The 25256-nt window shown below is 36.0% G+C and overlaps 1 pseudogene; it reads right to left on the bottom strand.

Moving 5' to 3' along the window:
* LOC129923311 (dynein axonemal heavy chain 6-like) overlaps positions 1 to 14650 on the bottom strand; it is a 132298-nt pseudogene extending 117648 nt beyond the window's left edge.
* Between the last annotated feature and the right edge of the window lie 10606 nt (positions 14651 to 25256).

Genomic DNA, 25256 nt, shown 5'->3' with positions numbered 1-25256 from the left:
AGAAAGCAGTCAACAGCCTTCAAAACGATAAAACATCCGGACCAGACGGCCTAACAGCGGAATTCTACAAAGCCATTCTGCCCCTTATAGGCCCTTTCCTTTTAACAATGTTTAGTAATGCACAAGAAATTGGCAAACTTCCGCATCTCTTCAGTGAGGCTTACATCACTGTGCTAGAGAAAGACAAAAACAACCCAACATTAATAAACAACTACAGACCCATCTCGCTTCTCCACACAGACTACAAAATCCTAGCCAAAACACTAGCAAACAAACTACAACCACACCTCCACTCATTATTACACCCAACCAACACTGCAGCACACCAGGAAGAAACATAGATACAATGAACCACCGCATACGCGACATCATAACATACGCAGACATAAAAAAAACACACAACTAGCGCTTCTGACCATCGATCAGGAGAAGGCATTCGATAGAGTAGACCACAACTTCCTATTCAAAATTCTTGAAAAGAACAACATAGGAGACAAAATAATAAAGTGGATTAGGCTAATGTACGCTGACCCACAGAGCAGCGTACTAGTGAACCACACCTTGTCTAACCCATTCCCTGTGGAGCGATCAGTTAGACAGGGCTGCCTTCTCTCCTCCACACTATACACATTATGTATAGAACCTCTCCTACAAAAGATTAGGGAGGACACAACAATAAAAGGCCTAGCAGTCCCGGGCGACCAAACCACCATCAAAATACAAGCATACGCAGACGACACCACTTTCCTCATAACACACACAAACGACATAACAAAAATAATACAACATTTTAAAAAATACGGCCAAGCCAGTGGTTCCAAAATAAATTTAGGGAAATCCGCCATAATGGGAGTAGGCAAATGGAAACACAGAAAAGATTTCCCCGAAGGCCTACAAAGCGGAAAGACCCTAAAGATATGTGGGATCACGTGGACGCCAAACCCCTGCATACCACATAGTGAAACATGGGACACACTCATCATCCAAAGAGCACAAAAGACACTAGATAAATACAAACACATAGGTATGACAATCTTTGGTAGAGCCCACATATACAACACACTAATACTCCCCAAAGTCATCTATCAAGCAACCACAACAGAACCCCCACCACAGTTCATACAAACGCTAAACAAAATCACTGGCAGCTTTATTTTTAAGAACACAATAGCAAACGTAAAACATACAACACTAATACAACACAAAATTAATTATAAACAATTACACCTCAGAAATGATTTTTTAAAATGATTGACACCTTTTAAGATAGTATCATACTCTCTTATAAAAAGAATTGCTTTTTTTTTTTACATTTTTATGATCACTGACATAGACTTGCAGTGGAACAACATGATTGTAATAACCTTATTTAGAATGTAATAACCTTATTTAGAACACTAAGGCTTTTTACACACGAATGACAAAACAGTTCATAAAGATACAGTACACACACACACAAGCTGACCTATTCTATGACTGTGCAGCTGAAAGAGTCAACCTTGCCTGGTGTTGGTAATGTAGCATTATATAATCAGTATTTATCATGGAAAATTTCCCTTAATTTTTTTTTCACACAAAAAAGTGTAATTGTTTCTGTTGATGATAAGTGATACTTTAAATAGTAATATCTTCTTTGTTTTTGAAGACTTTTATTATGTTCTAGGAAAGTTGCAAACACCTGATTGATGGCTTTAAGCCCTACTGAACTACACAACTGCATAGCAGACATAAATGTTTTTATTGCAACTGACAGTCATTTGGTTAGATTTGTAAATGTTTTATAATGTGGTTGGTTAATAGTCTTCAAAACAGAGATTTGCTACTTTGTATTTTAAGAGTCCTAATTTAGTATTTGAATGTACTAATTTGGAATAATTAATGTGATACAAAATAAACACCCATACTCATTCTTTTCACTGCAAGCAATTTTTTTTTTCACATTTTTTTGTGTATAGGGCATCTTTCATGCTTATAACAAGCTCAGTGCATTAAGATCTAATCTCTTTTAGTGGAAAAGTGGTGGAAAAAGAGTTTCCTTTATGCCTTTAGATGTTTAACAAACACAACTGAGCTGTAGTAAGGTTTGAAGCGCAAGACATTCTATAGATAGCAAAGTGGTTTTATCCCAATCAGTTACACATCCCACTTTTTTAAACATATTATTTTTATTTTAATTATCACCCCATACAAATAAATATACTGATAGCTGATAATGAATGTCTTTGTCTCTTTCTCTACACTCATAGATTTAGCACTTCAAATGTATGTGTGCAGACATGAAAGAATGCTGAGTGTAAAGTAGTAGTGAATGAAATGTTAATAATAAATAAAAAAAATTATTAACAAATATAAAGTTGTAGTAATATAAAAATAACTTCACATCCATCACCTTTTTCTAGTATCCACATGAAATAATATTTTTTTGATCAGCCACATAAATCAACCTTGCAATATAACAATTTAAATTCTTAGCTCCATTAAATCCAAACTTGTTACACCCCATTTTGAGGTCAGAACCTCTTGATTCCATCAAATTCTATTGCCATGTATTTTAAGACTGTTTTTATTTGGTAGATGTTATGGTGTGTGTGTGTTTTATATGGTGATTGTGGGAAGAGATTAGTGATTGGTTGTGAATGATGCAACATAGGTGGCATTGCCATCCTTTGGTGTTAGTTAGGGGAGACGACTCCAGAACATGAGACTGAAAGATTGTGCTATTATAGTGAGCTAGTTTTTTTTTAAAGATATTATTACTAAAGTCTACTAAATTTATTTCATTTGATCACAAGTTATTTTGTCTATATTATAAATAAAGTTATATTTAGTTTTGTTCACAAAAGTTATTCAAGTTATTTGAAGTTTTATTAGTTAAGATATATTACTCTTACAATGATTTAGTTGTCTACCAGCAGTATGGTGCTACCAGTCAACGACCAGTAATAACAGTAGGAACATCTTTAATTTAACATAACATTAGCATATGTAACCATGGCACAGATGATGTAAAGGTCACTCATTTTTATGTCAGATAATTAAGGAGAGTTATGTGACAAGCGCAACTTCCTTTGATTTCTTCATCTAAATTCTAAAGTCAAGTAGACATTAGAGTTCGGTGAAATAAAGATCAATTCCAAAAATCCTGAAATTAAAAAATCCCACTCTTGGTTCACAGTAAAGTTAACCTTTCAAACTTTGCAATCTATGGGGCAGACAATGTAAAGGTCATCTGATTTTGTGGCCCACAGTTAACAAGGGTGTCATGTAACCAGCACAACAACCAAGTGTCTTTACTTTTCCCAAACTAATGTCAGGTACCCATTAAAGCTGGGTAGACTAAGGGGCACCCAAAAAATCCTAAAATTCAAAATCCCAGAACTCCCTGATTTGGAAACCACTGCGCAGTTCATCTCCTGTATTGGTCTAGTCATCTGAACACTCCAACATAACAATGAGAAAGAAGAAGAAGAATAAAAATCCCAGTCTTCACAGACATTTGAACCCAGGACCACAAGGTTCAGAAGCCGAGCACTTAACCACTCAGCCACTGCGCCCCCATCAGTAATAAGTGTTTGCAGTTAATTAAAAAGAAAGGAATTCAATTATTTACTTCCTACAGCATCTACTTCATCAAAGACAAGCTTTTTTAGCTATAGCCATTTAGAAAAATTCTCTGATCATTCTGGCACCCTGAAGGTATTACATTAAGAAGTAAAAGGTAAAGGTACCCATTTCGGATCTTGCATTTTTTGGACACAGATGATGTCTATGGCCATTGGTTAATGAGTCATGTTGCCAGCACAAAGACCAACTGTCTTTACTTCCCCAGCAAAAGTCAAGTAACCATTAGAGTTTGGTATATTCAGGGGCATCTTAAAAAATCCTGATCTTCAAATCCTAATTTTCACCAGGATTGAAACTCTAGACCTGTTGCTTGTTGCCATGTGCTTTACTACTCATACTACACCCCATACAAGAATAAGCTAGTCAAAATTTAATAAATACCAACATTTTTTACAAACAAAAATAAAATAGAATTGAATGCATATAATGAAAACTGATTTGACATGGCAGTTGATTTTTGTGCTGGCCATGATACCCTGATTTATCATGGACTACAGAAACTGATGACCTTAACATCATCTGCTCTATAGACACATGATCTGAAAAGGGAACTACTTTACTTTTTACTTTAATCTATGGGGTGTGCTGGTAAAGAGAGTGTAAAACAGACTAAGAACAGATCAACAATGTCAAATTAAGAGAGGCTGTAAAAACATATATATAGTCTTTTTTCAAGAATTCTTTCATTAAATTTTGAAAATACAGACATAAATCTGACAGTAGTTAGCAGCCTTGTTTACAACATAAATACAATGTGACATCACAAGCAATGAAGAGTCACATCTAGAATAATGTTATATATCTGTGTATTTTCCCAATACCTTCCTCTACGTTCATAGTGTAAAGTAGTCATTAAATGAATAAGACACCGGTCCCAAAAACCACTTTAGGGCCCTATATAGAGCAAAAACTATTAGGAGAGCTACCAGATCTGAAAACCATTGCACAGTTCATTGTAGGTATGGGGTTACTTGTCTGAAACCTCCAACATATAAATGAGAACAGAGAAGTCATTGAATGTACAATTATAACTTTTTTTTCACTGAAACTACCAGATGAAAAACTTAATAAAGAGTCTAGCTATGCTAAAGAAACTCAGGCGTTTCTTCCACCTGAAATACACAAAATCAACTCGAATATAAACCATAACAGATATTTTCACATTACTATCTGTAATAGACAAACATCATAATCATTGTAATAAGGACATCCCTCTGCAATTTGTTTTTCTTTGCCACCTTTGTTCTAAACAGCTTACTTTATGAATATGGATGTATGGCTAAATGGCACTAGGCTACCTATTAAGGGGACTTGATTTAAAAACCCAACTCAATCTGGGTTGTGTTTGCTGAGCATCTAAAGGCAGCTCAAAAAGGTTCTCCTCACACAGATCCACAAAAAAAGCAAACAAGATTAGACCATAGCCCCCTGAGCATGCAATAAGCATGAACAATGTGCTACACAAAAGCAATTAATAAAAAAGTTATGACCTGCTTTCTTCATTAATGAAGTATGTATTAAGCAAAGGAAAAAAACAAACTTTATAAGAATTAGTTCAAGATAAATATTTTCTGCACTATGTAACAACTTTTTTTCTATTATTGTTGTAATGAAAAGATTTTTTAAAATTTATGTTAAAACACAAATGTATAGAACATGGGAGGACACCTGGTGAATCCAAGCAATCATTTATCTTCAAGAAAATGATGTGAAAAACTCCATTTAAGTTTATATACAATTCATGATAGTTTAGAACATAATATTAAAAACAATTTATTCTTTGGCATCTAGCCAGTTTTTTGTTGCTGATCTGTTCTTCTCAATTTTTCTGCACTACTAAACAAAATGTTGGTTACCCAAGATGTTACATGCTAATAGTGTGAGTGTGAAATGGTACAAATTTGTGTTGAAATAGGAAAGATAAGAGATGGATCAAAAAATGGAGTAATGTAAACGAGATTATTATTAATATATTATTATTTGTTGAACAAGATTAAAATTCTATTGATGGCTCTATTTGGTGTATACTTAAGAGTCTCAGATGCTCGTAACAATAGTTTTTGATGTGATGGGGGTCTGACTGGATAACTTGTAGAACTTAGCTTTAAAGAGTTGACAGGCTACACAAAGTGAAACAAGGACTGTCTGGATAACTTGTAGAAGAAATACACTCTATAGAATGAATCAACTAGTTTATAATCTCTAATCAGGATATGTGGAGTCCCTTGGTAGCGGTCACTATAGGACATGTATCAATAATTATGTGAATGGGTAAAATCCAGAATCTAAGCCACTATAAATGAATACTTGTCCAGTACAGTGTAGCACAGGTGTAATGATTATTGTTTGTTTTTTTACATGTTTGGAATGTTCCTTCAAATTTGTAGATTATTACATCCTAGCCCAAAACTCCAGAAGTCTGGTGGGGGATGTCATTGGGCAGGGTTCAACCCTGTGACCCATCAAACTACCTTCTAGAGTGCAAACCACATGCTGGCAGGATCTTTAAAACTTTTTTTACTTTATTTAATTACTATATTAGGGATACTTTATTAAATCAGGTTAACATAATTATCTACTTTGTCAACCTTTCTTGTAATTGTCTTAGTCTATTTAGCAAGCTTTAACCCTGTGTGTTTCATTAAAATGTTTCTTAGTGTCATTAAAGCTATTATTAACCTCATTTAGCCAACTTTAAAATCAGCATTATATAATCATGTTTGATGAACAGCTGTGCTTTTTGTTTATAATACTATTTTAGTTCCATGATAAGAAAGTGAAGAAAAGAAAGGCATTTAAAACTCACTAATTTCAAAGCATAAATTTTACAGTGTTTTTTTTTTATAAACATTAAAATTAATTCATTCTGGTATTTTTCTATCACATTCATAAAATTACATAGTTTTTTTAATACAATCAACCATCCACATGTACAAACTAGATATGGGAATTGAACCTAACTTTTATAAAGATAAGGATAAAGATAGGGAAGAAAGAGCTGCAGAAAGAGCTCATCAGAAAGAACTAAAAGAACTAGAGACTAAACAAAAAGAGTTAGAGGCAAAACAAAAAGAAAGTCAGGACAAAGTAGAGTTGGCTAAATTAGAAGCAGCAAAAATCAACCCCTACATTATGACCCAACAAACCAGTAACAAACCATTTATCTCCAAATTTCATAAATTTAACATTAAGGAGGAAACATTAGAAAATTACCTAGTTCAGTTTGAACATATCTCATCTACTTACAATCTAAACAATGAGGATATGGCAAAACATCTGCTAGCAAATTTATCAGGAGAACCCCTAAACATAAATAAACACACTCACAACTGAACAACAGAAAGATTACATAGCTGTTAAAACTAGACTCTTGGAACATTTCGGGAAAAGCGAAGACTATTATAGAAAACTCTTTAAAAAGATTAAACTAAACAAGGATGGAGACTTCAACAGAATAATTTTTGACATGAAGGCAAATATGCTTAAATGGTTAGAGCTAGCTAAATGTGATATAAAAGATCCTAATCAAATTTTAGACATGATCCTAATTGACAATGTACTATCTAATGTCACAGATTTAGTGTTCACTTTTCTTAAAGAAAAGAAAGACAGAAACTGATCTCATTACTAATTTAAACCTTTTTAAAGATAGCCATCCTGGGCACACTATGGACAAAAGAGAGCTACATCAATTGGCCGCCATAGTTAATATAGCTAACAATAGCAATAGTAATGATAGATTTAAATTTTCTAATTCAAAAACTTGCTTTAATTGTGGGAAGAAGGGCCATGTTAAAAGCCAATGCAGACAAACTAGCACTAGCAACTTCAGATATAGAAGTTACACCAATTACCACAACCCTAGCAACTACAATCAAAATAATTACAACAATCATAGTAACTATAGCAACCAATATAGAAACTACAGATCCAACCAGAGTGCAAGCCCCAGAGAAAGAAGGAGCCTTAGGAATAACAACTCCTATTACAATAACTATAATACTAATAGACAATCAAGGAGGGACACATACAACCATCAGTCCAACTACAACAACTATCAAAACAGGAATAGAAATAGAGGCAATACCAATAACAATACACAAAGAGAAGAGAATGTTGCCTACTTACAAACAGACATGTCTAAGGTAAATGTTTTTCCCTCATATGTAAACTCAGTAGAAATTAAAGCAATGAGAGATACTGGTGCAACAACATCAATAGTAAAATCCAATCTAGTCAAACCAGAACAATATTTAGAAGAAACTGTTAAGGTCATTTATGCCAACATACAAAAATTTGATATATGTAAAACCGCCAAGGTCTGGATTGAATCTCCCTGGATCACAGGCGAGATAAAAGTAGTAGTAATGGATACACCCGCCCAAGACCTCATAATAGGGAACTCACATGTAACAATAACTCAGCTAGATTCATGGATAAAAAACAGACAAAGAAATTGGTATCTAGACCAACATCATATATCAGCTGTTCTAACTAGATCACACAAAAATATAGTGCCAGAAATTGAATTACCAAATACTTTGTTCAATGAAATAGGAACGACCAGACAAGAATTAATCAAAATGCAAAACAGTGACCCTATAATACAAGATTTGTTAAATAAAGACTATAACAAAATAAATTTAAACAACCATCATCTTTTAGCCAACAACCTAGCCATTAGATGTAACAGAAACAAAGATAGCACAAGAATTCAAATTATAATTCCAGAAAGTCTACAACCCAAAATATTGAAAATGGCCCATGATGACCCAACAGCAGGCCACTTTTGAAAAAAGAAAACATATGCTAAAATCTCACAAAAATTCTTTTGGCCTAAGATGAAGACTCAAATTTAAGACTATATAGATTCCTGTGCAGAATGTACTAAACAAAAACTCATACTCAAGGCACCTCTACAAAAATCAGATAAAGCCCATTGTTTCTGGGACAAGATAGCCATTGATATTATGGGCCCATTAAATACAAGTACCAAGGGAAATAAATATATATTAGGGATCATAGACATAGCAACCAGGTGGGCAGAAGCTTTTCCTCTTAGGGATATCAGGGCCGAAGATATATGCACCTCACTAAGAACAATATTCCTAAAGTTCGGATTCCCAAACAAAATCTTATCAGATAATGCATCTAACTTTAGATCAAACTTAAATAAAGCTTTCGCAGCTATGACTAACATAAAACTAGTGCATAGTACAGTTTATTCACCACAGTCAAACGGTGTGATTGAGAGATGGAACAAGACAATCAAAGAGATAATCTATAAATTAGAAACAGAAGCAATGAATACTTGGAATCAGACTTTAAATTATGCTATCTTCGCTTACAACACTACTACTCATGAAACAACAAAATTCAGTCCATATGAATTAGTTTTTGATAGAAAACCTAAAGGACCACTAGAACTATGGGCTGATAATATGTTAGAGCTAGAGAACTATGAAGAATACCATCCATGGATAACACAAACAAAACAAAATTTAAGACAGGGAATAAAATTAGCTGATATAAACATGGATAAAAACTTAAAGAGACATAGAGATATAAAAAATAAGAACAGAAAATTAAGGACATTGAACATAGGAGACCAAGTGTTTGTAAAAATAGAAAATAAGTATAGTAAAAACAAAAATGAAGGCCCATATGACATAGTAGGAAAAATAAATAACAAAGTGTACAAAGTAGACAGAAATGGCAAGGAATGTAAGCTGAGCATAGATAAATTAGTAAAATTTCCCAAAAGAAAAGTTGAAGAGATAGAAGTTATTGATAGGGATACAGATTCAATAGTAACTATGCAAGAATATGCTGCAAATACTATATCCATTCATACTACCACCCAAGACTCCAGTAATGATAGAACTAATATAGATAACTTGATAGAAAAATACAATGATGTCATTACATTGAAACTAGGCTGCACTGATCTAATTCAGCATTCAATACATTTAAATAAGACACTACCATCTAAAACAAAGGCATATAACATCCCAAAGGCCTATGAGGAATTAGTAAAAGTAGAACTAAAGAAATTACTAAGTGAAAACAAGATAGAAAAATCAGATGTTTGTTCTTACGCATCACCTATGGTGATTGTCAAAAAAAAAGATAACAGTGTGAGAATCTGTTGTGACTATAGAGAGCTAAACAATTGTACTATCATAGATCCTGAACCTCTACCTGATACAGAAACTATAATTAATATGCTAAGCAGAGCCTCACTATTTACCACCATGGATCTAAATAGAGGATTCTGGCAAATAAAAATGGAAGAAAAGTCTAAACAATATACTGCTTTCAAATTTATACTACCTGGGTTTGAAGGGATATATGTATGGAATGTCATGCCATTTGGATTAGTTAATAGCACAGCCACATTTCAAAAATGTATGAGCAAACTATTAGCAGGCATTGACAATGTAATCTCATATGTTGATGACATTTGTGTTTTCACTAAATCAGAAAAGGAACATCTAGACACACTAGAACAAATATTTGCTAGTTTAAAACAACATAGAATGACAATTGCTCCCAATAAATTAAATCTTGTAAAGAATGAAATTCAATTTTTAGGCTACAACATCACTAACAGTAAAATAACTCCTACCAAAGCAAACATCTGTAAAATAAGAAATATTAAGGAACCTAAAACAAAAAAGGATGTCAGAGCACTATTAGGCTTGTGCAACTTTTATAGAAAATTCATACCCAACTATGCCCAACTAATTCAGCCCTTAGTAGAATTCACTAAGAAGAAACACTCAAATATAATAAACTTAGATGATAGCAGCAGAGAGGCACTAACTAGACTAAAGGATAAATTTAATGAGAAATTAGAGTTAGGGAGTATTGATCCTATCTCACAACTCCTACTGTACACTGATGCATCCAATAATGGTATAGGAGCATGCCTACTGCAACAGAAAGAGTCAGATCTAAAACCCATAGTCCATATAAGTAGAACATTATCTAAAGCAGAAAGAAAATATTCAATTATAGAAAAAGAACTATTAGCTATAGTATGGAGCATAGTCAAACTAAAACACTATTTGCTAGGAAGATTCTTTACAATTAAATGTGACCATAAACCGCTGTTAGCACTTAAAAGAAAAGAACTAAAGAATAATAGGATAAATAGGTGGTCATTAATTTTGTCTGATTACAAGTTTGACCTACAAAGTATACCTGGTCATGAAAATATATTAGCTGATTTTTTATCAAGGCAGGTAGATCATGAAACAGATACAAATGAGGACAATGATATTGTACATATCAGTCAAAGTATTTTAACTGAGTAACCTCACAATATAATCATAAGAAACCTGACATTTTTCAATCAGGTCAACCTGACATTTTTTCTTGCTATGATGTAACTAGGTCATGACATATTTTTGTTACACTTATTTGTACCATTTTATTGGGTCATGATGACACTTTTTTTTTTGGAAGTTAAACAATATATTTGTCAACTATATGCAACTATTCATAGTTGAAATGAATAACATGACATCTATAATTATGTATGATTAACCAATAAGTATGGAAGTGATTAACTAGATCAAGCTTGACATAATCAATTAAGCATGCAGCAACTGATGAGAGAGCTCAACAGAGATAAAAACATTATTGATGTTATCAAAGCCCTACATCAAAATGGGACAAAATAGGACATCCATAGAAGTGTAGCAAGGATGCATTCTCTTTCCAGCTCTTTTTTCTTGACCATATTATGAGGGAAATGCTAGGAGGATTTACTCCTAGCTTGACCATAAATGAGCAGCCTATTTCTAATCTCAGGTTTGCAGATAATATACACCTCATTGGAGAAAATGCAGACCAGGTACAAGATCTTACCACAAAACTAGATGCTGCAGCTACAACAGTTGGCAAGGAAATCAGTGCTGAAAAGAGCAAAATATTAGTTTGTGATGTAGATAGTAAGAGATGTTGCATACAATAGAATGGCCAAACATTAGAAGTTGACTCGTTTAAATACTTAGGGTCTGGAACAATAAAATCAGCTTCCTAGTAAAATTAAAACTGTATTCTTCACTAGTAATCTCTGTGCTTATATATGGTTGTGAAAGTTGGACACTGAATGCTGAGGCTTTAAGAAGAATTCAAGCCTTTGAGATTAAATGCTACAGAAAATTACTGGGTATCAGATATGAGGAAAAAAAGACAAACGAGTTTGTACATTAGCAAGTCAACACTCTGGCTGGCAAGAAGGAAGAGCTTCGCAATACTGTGAAGAGACGAAAGCTGATCTGGTTTGGTCATACTGTAAGACATGACTCACTATCAAAAGTCATTCTTTAAGGTACATTGGAGAAAGGGTCATCCAATGAATAGCTAACTAGATAACATGGAATGGACCGGCCTTTCTCTTAAAATCCTGCTTAGAACAGCTGTTGATCAAGAAAAGTGGAGGAAATTGGTTAGTGAAACTGTCACAGCATCCCAATGGCAAAAGTCAAGGGACAGGGTGATGATGAGATAAATGATTTTCTTGCTAGATCAGTGATATTTAATTATATAAAATTATAGGCAATTTCTTTACAAGGTATGCAGTAAAGTTCTTATCTTATCTTATATAATACAGACGTTACTTCAAAAAAGAAGATGATTACGTCCTACGCGTCATGCATTTAGTCATGCATATTAACCAATGACTTAAATTCTGCCAAGTCACTGGTTTTCCTGGCTAGCTCAGGCAACCCATTCCATGCTCTAATAGCACTAGGGAAGAAGGAGTATTTGTACAAATTTGTCCTAGCATATGGGACGAGGAATGTGCCTTTATCTTTGTGTCTTTCAGAGTATTTTATTAAATTTTGTTTTTGTATTTGAAGATTATGGTTCAGTGTTTTATGTATTATTGCTACTTTACTTTTGAGCCTTCTGTCCTGAAGGCTTTCTAAATTTAGTGATTTTACTAAAGGTGTTACTCTAGTCAAATGTGAATATTCGTTTGTTATGAATCGCACTGCTCTATTTTGTGTCTGTTCTAGTTTCTTAATGTTTTCTTGAGTTGAGGGGTCCCAAACAGAGGATGCATATTCTATTATTGGCCTAACCAAGGTTAAGGTTAACCTTGTGGTCTATAGGGCAGATGATGTAAAGGTCATCTGTTTCTGTGGCCTACAGTTAACAAGGGTGTCATGTGGCCAGCACAATGACCAACCACCTTTACTTTTCCCTAACTTATGTCAGGTACCCATTAGAGCTGGGTGGACTCAGAGACGTCTGAAGATCCCGAAATTAAAAATCCCAGTCTTCACCAGGATTCGAACTCCGGTCCTGGGTTCAGAAGTCAAGCGCTTTACCGCTCAGCCACCACGCCTCCAAGATATGCAAACACTGGAAATATTTTATCACATTTGAAAGAATTCAGATTTTAATCTTTCAGACCATTCTTGGCCGAGTCAGCAATGAATGCTTTGGCATCCTCAATACCTCAATAATCACTAATAACAAAAATATTTAAGATTTTTTTTCAGACATAATCCTAATTAGTCATTTGAACTTGTTTGTAATTAAGAAGCTGGGCTAATGAGTCTGCTGAATAGATAAACTCCCTAGCTATTGCATTCTGGGTTGTCTTGATGGTCTTGGGCTCATACCCTCCCTGTTGCCATTTCCCATCATCCTGCCATAGGTTTAAAAGGGGTAGTAAGTAGATTATAATCCTCAGCTCTGAAAGAGCATCTCAAAATTTAAACAATCAATTTGATTCTCTTTGTCCTGCTAAGAAAGATATTATGCTCAACCACCAATTCTGACAATGTAACCTTTGCCCTTCTCACTTTCATCTCAAAAGAACTCTCTCCTGAATATAGTGGCTTAAAAAAATCTAGAATGCAAATCTAGTCCTAGACACTATGCTATTAGAGCATGGAATGGGTTGTCTGAGCTAGCCAGGAAAACCAGTGACTTGGGAGAATTTAAGTCAATGGTTAATATGCATGACTGAATGAATGGCTCGTAGGATGTAATCATCTTCTTTTCTGAAGTAACATCAGTATTATATAAGATATATAAATGCAGTTTCATTACCAGTTGTTCGGTTTCAGTCTATAGGCTTTTTAAATGTATTTTAAAAATCAAAAGCAACAGTACTGTCCTGAATGTGAAATACTAGCTCAGCCAATTTTGCTCCTATTTTATTTTAGATTCTGTAAAGAATAATAAAGCACATCAATAAATCTCTTTGTAAGATGACAGGAATAGCTGCTTTTAAGTACACCTAACTCTATATCTAATAGGTCTAGATTCCTAGAGCCACTACTAGAAACTATTATAGTAGTAGCCTAGTGCTACTACACCTAGTCAGTAGTTTCTATAGTAATGGACATAATCATCTTTTTTTAAGTAACATCTGTATATATAAGATAAGATATAATATAATAAGATCTTAATTGATTTAGCTCTAGAATAATTTTATATCTAAGTCTAGTACACACCTAGTTGACCTAGTCAGATCTGGAATCTAGACTAGACTATAAGTATAAAGTATTAGTATAATAGTTCTAAAAATAGATCTAGATCTGGATTTATTTTATTTTTTAGATCCTAGTTCTAGATCTAGACTAGATCTAGTTCCAAATCAAGTTACATAAACTGAGTGAGGTTGAGATCGTAAAACGCATTATGATCTCAATGTCAATATAATCAATATAAATTTATAAAATATCTAGATTTAGATTTAGCTAGACTTAGTCTAGCAAGACTGTATAAAAGTACCAATGAAGTCCAATCATGTCCAATGGTTATTTAAAAAACAGACAAAGATTCTTCTGTTCCCCTGGCAATCTAATCATTGAATAGAATTTAATCGATCTATCTGATTACTGAATGATTGTGATACTCACTGATACTACTGTTACTTGATTATTATGAACGAATAATAACAAGACTCTGGATATAACAGGAACGTATAAGAAATGAAATCAGCTGTTTAATCTAACGCCATACTGTTTGACAACCACAGTTACAAGGGATGTTACTCCCAAATACAGATTGGTGCAACCTATATAAAACACACATCAACAGCCTTCCCTTTCTATAGCTAACAAAATACATATCAGAAATATTTGCAATTAAAATAACAAACATTAATAACTCATCTTATTTTATAAATATTATAACAACTAAAAATAAAAATAAATTTCAATTGAGAGTGTGACACATATAGAATAAATAGAAAAAATATTTCAACATGCATAGGCCTACCAATATTGTCATAAAAATTCTTAGTACATATCATAATCCCTATGCCACACAGGTCTATATTTTGTATTAGTGCTAGTTCTTGCTGGCATATTTCTATCACAATTAGTGTCTGGTACATGAGAAACTACTCCAGACTGTGCTGCATGTTGAGAACAGTTATCAGCAAAATCTGGCCTTTCATTATCATCATCATCCAAGACATTCCCATCATAGACATCAGTGTCTTTCAAAATAGTTTTCCTTGGCCTAATGTGAAATCTGTTGCGTAAGTAGAATCCTCCATTATCTCCCTTGATCTTATAAGATCTTGGAGATGGTTGTTCCCTGATTATTCCAGGATACCATCCTGTTTGACCTGGGATTTGGTAATAAATAGTTTGCCCTAGATGGAGTTTTGGTAAATCCCGAGCTTGCTTATCATATTGTCTTTTTTTGTTCACTTAAACACTTTGAAATTATATACTACTGCAGTAAATCATCAGTGTGTTGAAATAGAGGCACATATGCTTATGTCACGTCTATTTGTGAGACAATATTACATCCGAAAAACAGCTTGTGAAAACTATAATTCTACAAGTATAGATGGTTAGTCAATAAAATAATTGTTTTGTGCTAATATGTTGATATTACGTCATTGTTTGTTGTGAATGTTTATGTGAGAAAGTACTTGAAAAGATAATGTAATAAAAATGAGAGTCTTCAATGTCTACTTATATCAACACAAAGTCTCTATTTATTAATTGTTATTACTAATGTCTACAGTATTTTTTTATAACAAAACAGCAGAATGTGTTTTCAGAGCACTGAAAGGTATTTTTGTTGGTCATGGCATAGCAGAAGAAATAGTGAGTCATTCAACATTCAATATTTTGCTTCTGAATGGGGTTTCAAGAAAACAACATCAAGCCCCAGGTACCCTCAATCAAATGGTCAAAGTGAGGTGCATGTATGTATCGTAAAGAAGATATTCAACAAAACATATAAAAGTGGAAAGGATCCATATCTCGCTATATTCGAGTATAGAAATACTCCGATAAGTGATGAGGGACATCATTCCAACATATCCTAAACTATTAAAACCATCGGTAGCTGAAAATGCAGAGACATTACTCAAAGAACGACATATGAGAAACAAAGCGAAATACGATGTTCATGCAAGATTACTTTAAAATTACTCTGTAGGAGAGAAAGTGAGAATTCGTCTAGGACAAACATGGCAGAAAGCAGTTGTTAAAAAAAAAAACATCACCCAGATCTTATATCATAAAGACAAACGATAGAAAAACCTATAAACGAAATCAATGCTTTTTAAATAAGTTTCGTAGAAGACATCTCTGGGTACTATGATACCGATGAAGACAATGAACAGCAAACTGTTGAACAAATAAAACAGACAGTTATAGACCAACGTCTACACAACTTGTGCCAGTAAAGACAACCCGAAGTGGTCGAGTTGTTAAAGTTCCTAGTAGATATCAATCTTAAGAACTTTAAAATGAAGGATGTGATAACAACCTTAAAAGGAAGGATGAGTTAATATGTTTATATTACTTCATTGTTTGTTGTGAAGTTTATGTGAGAAATTACTTGAAATGATGTGACGTACTAAAGATGAGAGTCTTCAGCCTAAACAATAATTGTATAAACACTGGAAAAATCTTTTATTACGGCGATTGGACGCACGATCACATGCAAACTACTGTAAAAAAAAAAAAGCAAAACTAAAATTATATGGCGATATTACAACGTCCTCATGGCTCGCAAAGACTTTCCTTCAGGGAAAAAGAAAAAAGGCAGATAGAGACAGATATGGAAAAACAACATCAAGGAATAGACGGGCCTATCATTAAGGGAGAATATGCCCAAGGCAAAAGACATAGAAGAATGGAGAAAGATGGCTAACAGATCTTGTGTGGCGCTCAACGGTTCAATATACTAAGGGATTAGTGAAGGGGAGATATCTTTCAAATAGCATTACGCACAGGTTACACCAGTTGATTTGTTCCAAGGCTATATATTTTTTAGGTCCAAACATTCTCTTTTTAAAACTTTTTTTAAACAATAAACGATACAACTATTCAAATAATATATTGAAATATCAGGCAGCTCATAGCCAAGGGAACAATAGCAATACGTATGTTTTATAATTAATTCAAGAACAGTTCTCTCCCGCCATCCACCATCCATTTATCTTCTGCTCTCCATAGTGCGCTGGTGCGCACCGCAAGATCACTGCAGGACACGGTTATTACATTACATCTTCTGATGTCGGTTCGTCCCGAAGTTATTCCGCCAGCGGTCTATTTTAGTTTTCTTTCCGTCTACTACGCTTGTCTTCAATAAGGGCTTTCTTTTGGGTCTCAAATGTGTGTCCCAAGGCCTAAGTGAGAGCTCTCCAACTGTCTCTTTTAGAGGCCATCTGCTGCCAGCTACTTTTACCAATGCCAGTGAGGGCGAAAGGGCGCCTGAGTTGATATTTATAGTGCTTAAGAAGGGGCATCTGTTACGCCACCCTGCTTGAAGCTCACAAAAGAAGATCGCCTTTGGCATGCTCTCGTCTCCCATGATCGATAAGTGTCTGACCCAGCGCAGCTGTTAAATGATGATTAGTGCTTCATTATTTCCCACACCGGCCTCCAGCAGAACATAGTCGTTTTTAATGTAGTCTTGCCAGCGTATGCCCATTATGGTATGAAGGCATCTTTGATGGAATCATTCGGAGCCTTAAATGCCTTCGATAGAGCACCCATGTCTGATCCATACAAAAGTGTGTTGAGAACAACTGCTTATAAACATTGATTTTTGTTGCTAGGGGAAGAGACTTATTCCGACATCTCTGTTTGAGGCGACCAAAAACACTGTTGGCCATTGCGAGACGGTTGTCTATTTCTCTGGACAGTGACGCATCGTTGGACACTGTGCAGCACAGGTAGGTAAAGTGGTCAACAACATGAAGGAGATTGTCATTCACGTTGATTTATGAATCTGGATTAGTTCCCATTGGGGACTTCTAAAGCATGACCTCCGTGACGCTGGGACGCAGGAGGTACGCGCTCATTCTTTGAATTCCTTAGCTCTGCTTAAGGCGCAACAAACTAGACTATGCATGGGTGCCTCTAGAACTGTCGACGGCCTCGCCTATATAGTTAATATAGTATATAATTTATGTTTAAACACACGCTAACAGCCAAAAAAAAAATATATTCTAAAACATATTTGCTAATTTTCGTTTACATTAAAAGAGGGTGAAACCACAAATATATGATACTAGCATTACTGGTTAAAAGTTATTGTGATTTTAAGTTTTTCCATGGTTAGATATAGGGCCTGTAGATACTAAGGTATTTTGTAGTAGGTCTATTAATTTTAAGAATATAACTTATGACTACTAGTCTACTTGTAATAGGTAATATAATAGGATTAAAGATTTAAAAATATAAAAATATCTGGGTATATCAAATATTCATTGCGTGACTTGAACAAGGATAAAGATTTTTTTAGTTGACTTTTTTCTTTTATAATAATTTGTAGTTTTCTACAACATAATAGTAAACAATAATTTAGTCACCACAATATCATTTTACTTACTATGGCTAATAAAAAAATGGCAAATTGCAGAAGAGTTCCAATCAGAATTTAGTGTTCATACAATTTGTTCCAGTCGATGGCCCTACTGACAAGGGAAATACAAACAAAACACGATGACTCTTCATCAGGAAAACGGGAGACTACTCCGAAGACTACGTCTATGTGCTACATCATATAACATGTAACATAGCGATCAACAAGAGTGCTTTAAAAAGACAAATTAATGTCAATCATATTTCTAAGGATGATGGCTCAAGTCCGATGGACCAAAAGTAAAACATACCTGTCAAAGATAAATCAAAGAAGTTAATGTATTTTTTATTTATTTTTCTTAACAGGGGATGGACGTAGATGGTTAAAAAAAAACAACAAAAAAACATGGTTACCTTAGAAAAGAGAAGGCAACATTGGCCAGAAATGTTAGAGGGCTGAATAAAAAAAATGTTAACAAGCAAATAAAAAAAGGCCACTTAAAAAACAACAACAAAGCATTGAGTGAAAGGAGAGTCCCTATCAATCGCGGCTATATCTCTCAATGTTACAAGACTTATCTCTTCTTTTTCTATGTACAACAAAATTAATCAATTATCACTAATTGATTAACTAAGTGGTAAAAATGTTTTATTAGCGGCCCCCGAAAGGGGAAAAGACGCTATTAGTTTTGTGCGAAATGTCTGTCCGTCTGTCCCGTTTAGATCTCGTAAACTACAAAAGATATTGAAAATCCGACATCACAATATTTTAGACCATTCAAAGTTCTGATGCAACGGCTCCTTTCTTTTTTAAAAGCGAAAAATCTAATTTTTAAAATCAGTTATGCAAGCAGTTTTTTAAAGAGAAAAAGCTAATTAGTATGCGTTATAAGTTAGACCAAATTGTAAGACAAATTTCCTTACGGATAATAAAGATTATTATTATTATTATTATTATAAAAACGAATAGTAATCTTGTAAACTTCATTTTCCTTAACTTTTTTTTTCTATTGCGGACATTTTTTTTTTTGAGCATTCGAATAAGAGATTGATTGAGTAGCTAACACTTGAGGATTTATTCTGTGCATTACTTGTGTTTCTGCGGGGTTTTTTTGTGATTCTGTGGATTTTTGTGTGTTACTGTTTGGAGTGGACGGCGCGAGGGTTGTGTAGTAAAGTACTGTGTAGTTTGTAGTGTAGTTATCGTCTCTTTTCTGTCTCTGTACTTGTGATAAACCCTTGTAAAAATGTCAGTTAAGACATTTTTTATTGAAAAAAAGGACCTGGATGGTGGACTTGTCCACGCCCAGGTACATTGCTTCTAAAGCTGTCAGGCCAAGGGGCTGTTAAGGCCACTATGGCGAGCCTAATAGAGTGCCTGAAACTAACACCGGACGAAGTGAGTTCTCTGTCGCTTCGAGAACCCCTTTGTCTGGTTCCTGGTCCCAACATCCGCCCGAGTGAGAACCCGTATACTAGGGAAATCATTTGGGAATGAGAAGGACTTCAAGGTAGATGTCTGTACCTTAAAAGACGAAAAAATCAGGGTTATCCTTCACTGGGTAGCACCAACCATAAACAAATCAAAGATAGGAGAAATCTTTGGAGCCTTTGCAGAAGAAGGCTCCAAGATAGAGCCAAGCAAGCTAGGCAACTCAGATAAGTGGGCGGCTTTGAATAAAACTCCGCAAACAGACTGAACTCTCTGTGACGAAACGCGTCCCTTCTCAATACAGAACTGACCAGTGCGGAACTAACCCCCCCCTCTTAACCACTAGTTAGCATTGTATAGCCCCTTTTTACACTAAACCGACCAGTGTAGAACACAAACATCCTATTACACCAAGGTTAGATCCAACCTTCAAATTATAGGCCATAAACACACATCCCAAGTTACACCCAAACGCTGAAACAAACGTACTCAGCCGTTAAGTTCAGGAACATTAAAATTGAAAGTTACGCCCCAAACGCCGAAACAAAAGCACGCAACCGTAGAGTCCAGGGACATTAAATTTTGGTGTCCACGTACATCCCTTTGAGTCGACACTCCTAACGCCCAGGGCTATTCAAATCGTTTCCGTTCGCTGTACCATCGAGCGATAGTCCAACCTGATAATTGTTGCATGGTTCCGCTTTCATCCTCCTTCGCCCCCCCCCCCCGGGTCGCGGGTTAAAGAAGTCAGGTGAGTGAGCCCCAAATGAAAAGATTGGTCCAATTTAACAATTCTAAACTCAAAAGACTCGCTGGCCATTGGATCGTCACTACTCTTAACATACCGCTCGGGAACCTATAAAAGCCGGAGACGAAAGTTTCAGGTTAATGCCATTCTAGATCAGAATCACTGAGAAGTCAGAAGACTCTCAAGTCAACGATTTATTTGGGAACTTGTGTAAGGCAAAGCGGGTGAGTTGGAAAAACTTTATCATTATTATTTAGTGTGTCATCGCCTGTAACATTTACGTTCATTTATCATTACCATGTTAACACTTGTTTGCTTCCAAATATTATATTTGTAAATCTCTATGAATATGTGCTCCTTAATAACTCGTCAATGTTGACTGTATTCCCAACGGTGGACATCCACCTTACAATTTAGTTAATCCTAATGTCTATTTATGCATTTGTTATTTATTCATATCCAATATTCATCTGGACCTACTCGCGTCTAGATTATTTCCTTGCCTGTGCATATGTACCTGTATATGTGCATATATATATACATTATAATTATGCTTGTTTTTGCTATGCACATACTGTGCTGTTACCATGCATCCTTAGGCCCGAGAATCAGTCTCGCGTGTCTACCCCACCATTTTCGGCTTGTCGGCCTGCATAGTTATGTGCCCTTTTCTACCCCCCCCCCTTTTCTTGTCACGACCCTCTGGTCAAGATCGATCGTGGACTTGTTTACCTGTGGGTCAATGAGGTCGTAGGGGCTACAACCCTGTAATACGGTCCCCCTGTTTCCCTCCTCATTTATGCCCCTGCCTTGTACATTAATATGTGTATTCGTAATATTGTTATTATATCATTTGTATAGCAATTATTATCAGACCTTGTGAACTGTCGTTAACATGTATCTTAGTTAGTCTGAGGGAGACGCTCCTATCAAGGATGCGCCCCTCGCCAACCAGCCTGTATGGTTTAATAATTCAGGCTCCTCTCATGTCTCATTTCATAGCCTCCTACACCAGGGCTGGCGTGTTTTGTTGCCTGAAGGCAGTCCTCAGCAGCTCTCCACACATTCCCGTTGAGGGTGAGTCACTCATCGCCCTTGACCAGAACTGAAGGCATTCCAGGCTGAAGTCCCAGGACCGGTCTGCAACTACCGCAGGAATAAGCCCACCGCGTGGCATCCTCATATTCCTCACACTAGCGCCTGCCTACCTGCAGGCCACCAGCAACTGGCTGCCAGCACAACGCAGTTTCAACTTACCCCACCCCGAAGGAGAACCTGGAACAACAGATAAGTGAGAGACAGCCGAATAAGCAAACCATACACGAATCTTTATGAGCAACATCCCATTATATTCAGTTACGATACGAGGACGATCCGAGGACCTACAAGGTCCTCGTGACCATCCCGAGACGTAGACAACAGTGATGGCATTGCGGACAGGATCAGCACTGGTCAAACCAGTGTCCAAATAGGGCGAACCCCAGACGGGACCAAAACCCCACAGAAGGTGCAAAGGAGGTAGGAGGGAAAATCTCCTATGCCATGGCACTAAAAGGGGAGGGAGATAAAAAGCAATCCGAGATTGATCAACAGCTAAAAAAAGATGGCTTCACAATGGTTGAAAGCAGCAAAGGAGGGGGAAAAAAACAAAAAGAAGCTATGGGAGCTACTCCAAGTGGTCTCCCTCCACCTAACAGCCCTGAAAACAAATCTAAGCAAAGTAAAAAAAAATTAAAACATCCGGAGGGGCAAGTTCAGCACCCACCACCAAAAACCAAAATAACAAGAAAGAGGGCCCTCTCTCTATCTCTTCCTCATCAGAGGATCTAAACTAGGATCCCCGGGTAGAGGAGGACAAAAGAGAGGAAGAACAGTTCAAGCTTGAGCTGAACTTTCCAGACTCCCCGTCAGTGCTAGTCATAGATGAGGGCGAGGACCTACACACATTCAAACACATAAACAACATAGCAACAAGATAAAATGCATACACACACAATAGAATAACAAACACGCAAACCAATCTTACACACTCATGGCAGACATCAAAATTTTGACACTCAACATCAGAGGGCTTAACAATAAACACACATACATAGCACACCTCACAAGGAAATAAAAGCCAGATTTTATCTTTCTGCAAGAGACCAACACACAGAGTACAAGGCCAAAAAAGCAGTCTCTCTTATGGGCCTCCAGGAGGGTTATTTTAGTTAAGGTAGAAAGCCACGAGGAACAGCCATTTTACAAACATCCAATAGGTTTTCAATCACACACTCATGTCAAGACAATAGCGGGAGGATAGTAATAATTAGGACAAGCTCACAAAAACACACATACACACTAGTCAACATTTTTGCACCCGCTCAAAAAAAAAGAGAAACACGAGTTTTTTGGAATGCTAAGTGACATTCTACACACTCAGTACGCAGGAGAAAATTTGATAGTAGGAGGTGATTTAAATTACATTGATTTCCAATTAGACAAGCAAAACACAAACACAGAGGGTCCTGCTTCTCGTGTAACAATTAAAACGCATGACTATTTGGGGGGGAGTCATCAAGGCTTTCCGGTTAGTAGATGCCTATAGAGAAGTAGAGGTCACGGGCCGGGTCACCACGTTCAGGGACAAGGCACACCAAATAGAAACACGGATAGATAGAGTGTCAAGGGCGTGCGAAACAAAAAGTGTAACACATCTCGTAGAGACGTTACAATATACAGACCATAAAGGAGTCTTAGTGGAACTGCTGAACCCAAAACTAAAACAGAAAAAACAAAAAACACCGATTTGGAAACTTAACAACGACCTCCTAAATGACCCGCTCTATTTAAAAACAATCGCAAACCTCCTCAAAATATAATACATGACTCAAACACACCCCATTTCAAAGTCACACAAATATGGACGCTAATTAAAAGCTCCATTAAGCAGCAAAGCCTAATACTGGCCACACTAGTCAACTCAAAAAGGAAAAAAGAAGAGGAAAGACTTAAATATTTACTAACACACGAAGAAGACGAAGCAGCCAAAACACATATACTAACACAACTAGACGAACTATTTAACTATCAATACAAAGGAGCGGAATTGAGGTGCAAAAGTAAAAAAATAACCGAAGGGCCTAACAAACTTTTTTAATCAGCAGAACAAAACATACAAATTGACAGAACTATTGACAACATTATTGATAGTAAAGGAGAAACTATACACGACCTGGACAAAATAACAGACCTATTTACGAAACACTTTACTAATTTGTATGACAAGGAACAGACGGACGACAACGCACAAAAAGTATTTTTACAGAACTGCAAAGAAATTCCATTGACAGAACAGATAGAGATAGACGCTCCCTTTACGCTAGACCAGCGGTTCTCAACCTTTTAAGCACGGTGACCCCTTTTTACAATCTCCCACTCTGCCGCTACCCCACCTCACACACACACATACATAGAAGAATAGACAATAACAATCCATATTTTTTATGGTCTTAGACGACCACTGGCAAATCGTCAATCGACCCCCAAGGGGGTCGCGATCCACAGGTTGAGAACCCCTGCGCTAGACGAACTGAGGGCTGCTTTAGATACAACACAAAACAACAAATCCCCTGGCCCAGACGGTCTGACGTTTGAATTTTACAAAGCCTTTTTTTCCCCAAATAGGACCCCTACTATTAAACCTATACAGCGACATGTTATTGACAGAAGTTACCTAGAAATTTCAACTTAGCATACATCACACTTCTACCAAAAAAAAAAACACCTCACCTAGCGACTGTCGACCTATCTCACTTCTAAACACCGACTACAAACTCCTGACGAAAATGATTTTTCTAAGACTAAAACCCCTCATACCACACTTAATAGGACAGGACCAATACTGTAGCAACCAAGACAAAAACATCGACGAACTTAACCATTTTTAAGAGACATTATATATTACTGTAAAGACAAAGACTTGAAAGCAGCCCTCTTTTCTATTGACCAGGAAAAGGCCTTTGACAGAATAGACCATGACTACTTTTTCAAAATACTAGACAAGACGAAGACAGATGGAAGAATGAAGAAATGCATAAAGCTAGTTTACACTGATGCTACAAGCAAACTCATAATAAACCAAACCCTTAGTGGCAGTATCCTTATTAGAAGATCTGTTAGACAAGGGTATCCCCTTTTTCCCTTTTTATACACCCTTTGCATAGAACCCCTTTTAGAAACCATCAGGCTAGATAGTGGAATCACGGGGATAAGAATCCCAGGCCCCACGCCCGTAGTTAAAGCATACGCTGATGACATCCCCCTTTTTCCCTCCTCAGAAAAAGACATAGCCGCAATCATAGATAAGTTTATTCAATTTGGGAGAGCAAGCGGATCAAAAATCAACATAAATAAATCTTGTATTATGAGATTGGGCAGGTGGGAAATCCCATCAAACATCCCCTTTAACCTTAAAATAGAGAAGGAAATTAAAATATGCGGCATCACGTGGACAAGCAACCCAACATGTTACCACACACAGCAGTGGGAAAATATTTTAAAGAAAACCAAAAACACACTTAAAAGATTTCATTATGCAGCAACTACTATATTTGGTAGAGCAATACTAGTAAACTACCTGGTCATCCCGAAGATAGTT

The sequence above is a fragment of the Biomphalaria glabrata genome, chromosome 16 (assembly GCF_947242115.1).
Source record: "Biomphalaria glabrata chromosome 16, xgBioGlab47.1, whole genome shotgun sequence".
NCBI classification, from domain to species: domain Eukaryota; kingdom Metazoa; phylum Mollusca; class Gastropoda; family Planorbidae; genus Biomphalaria; species Biomphalaria glabrata.
Note: the sequence above shows the minus strand (reverse complement) of the source record. Positions and strands in the feature narration are given on the sequence as shown.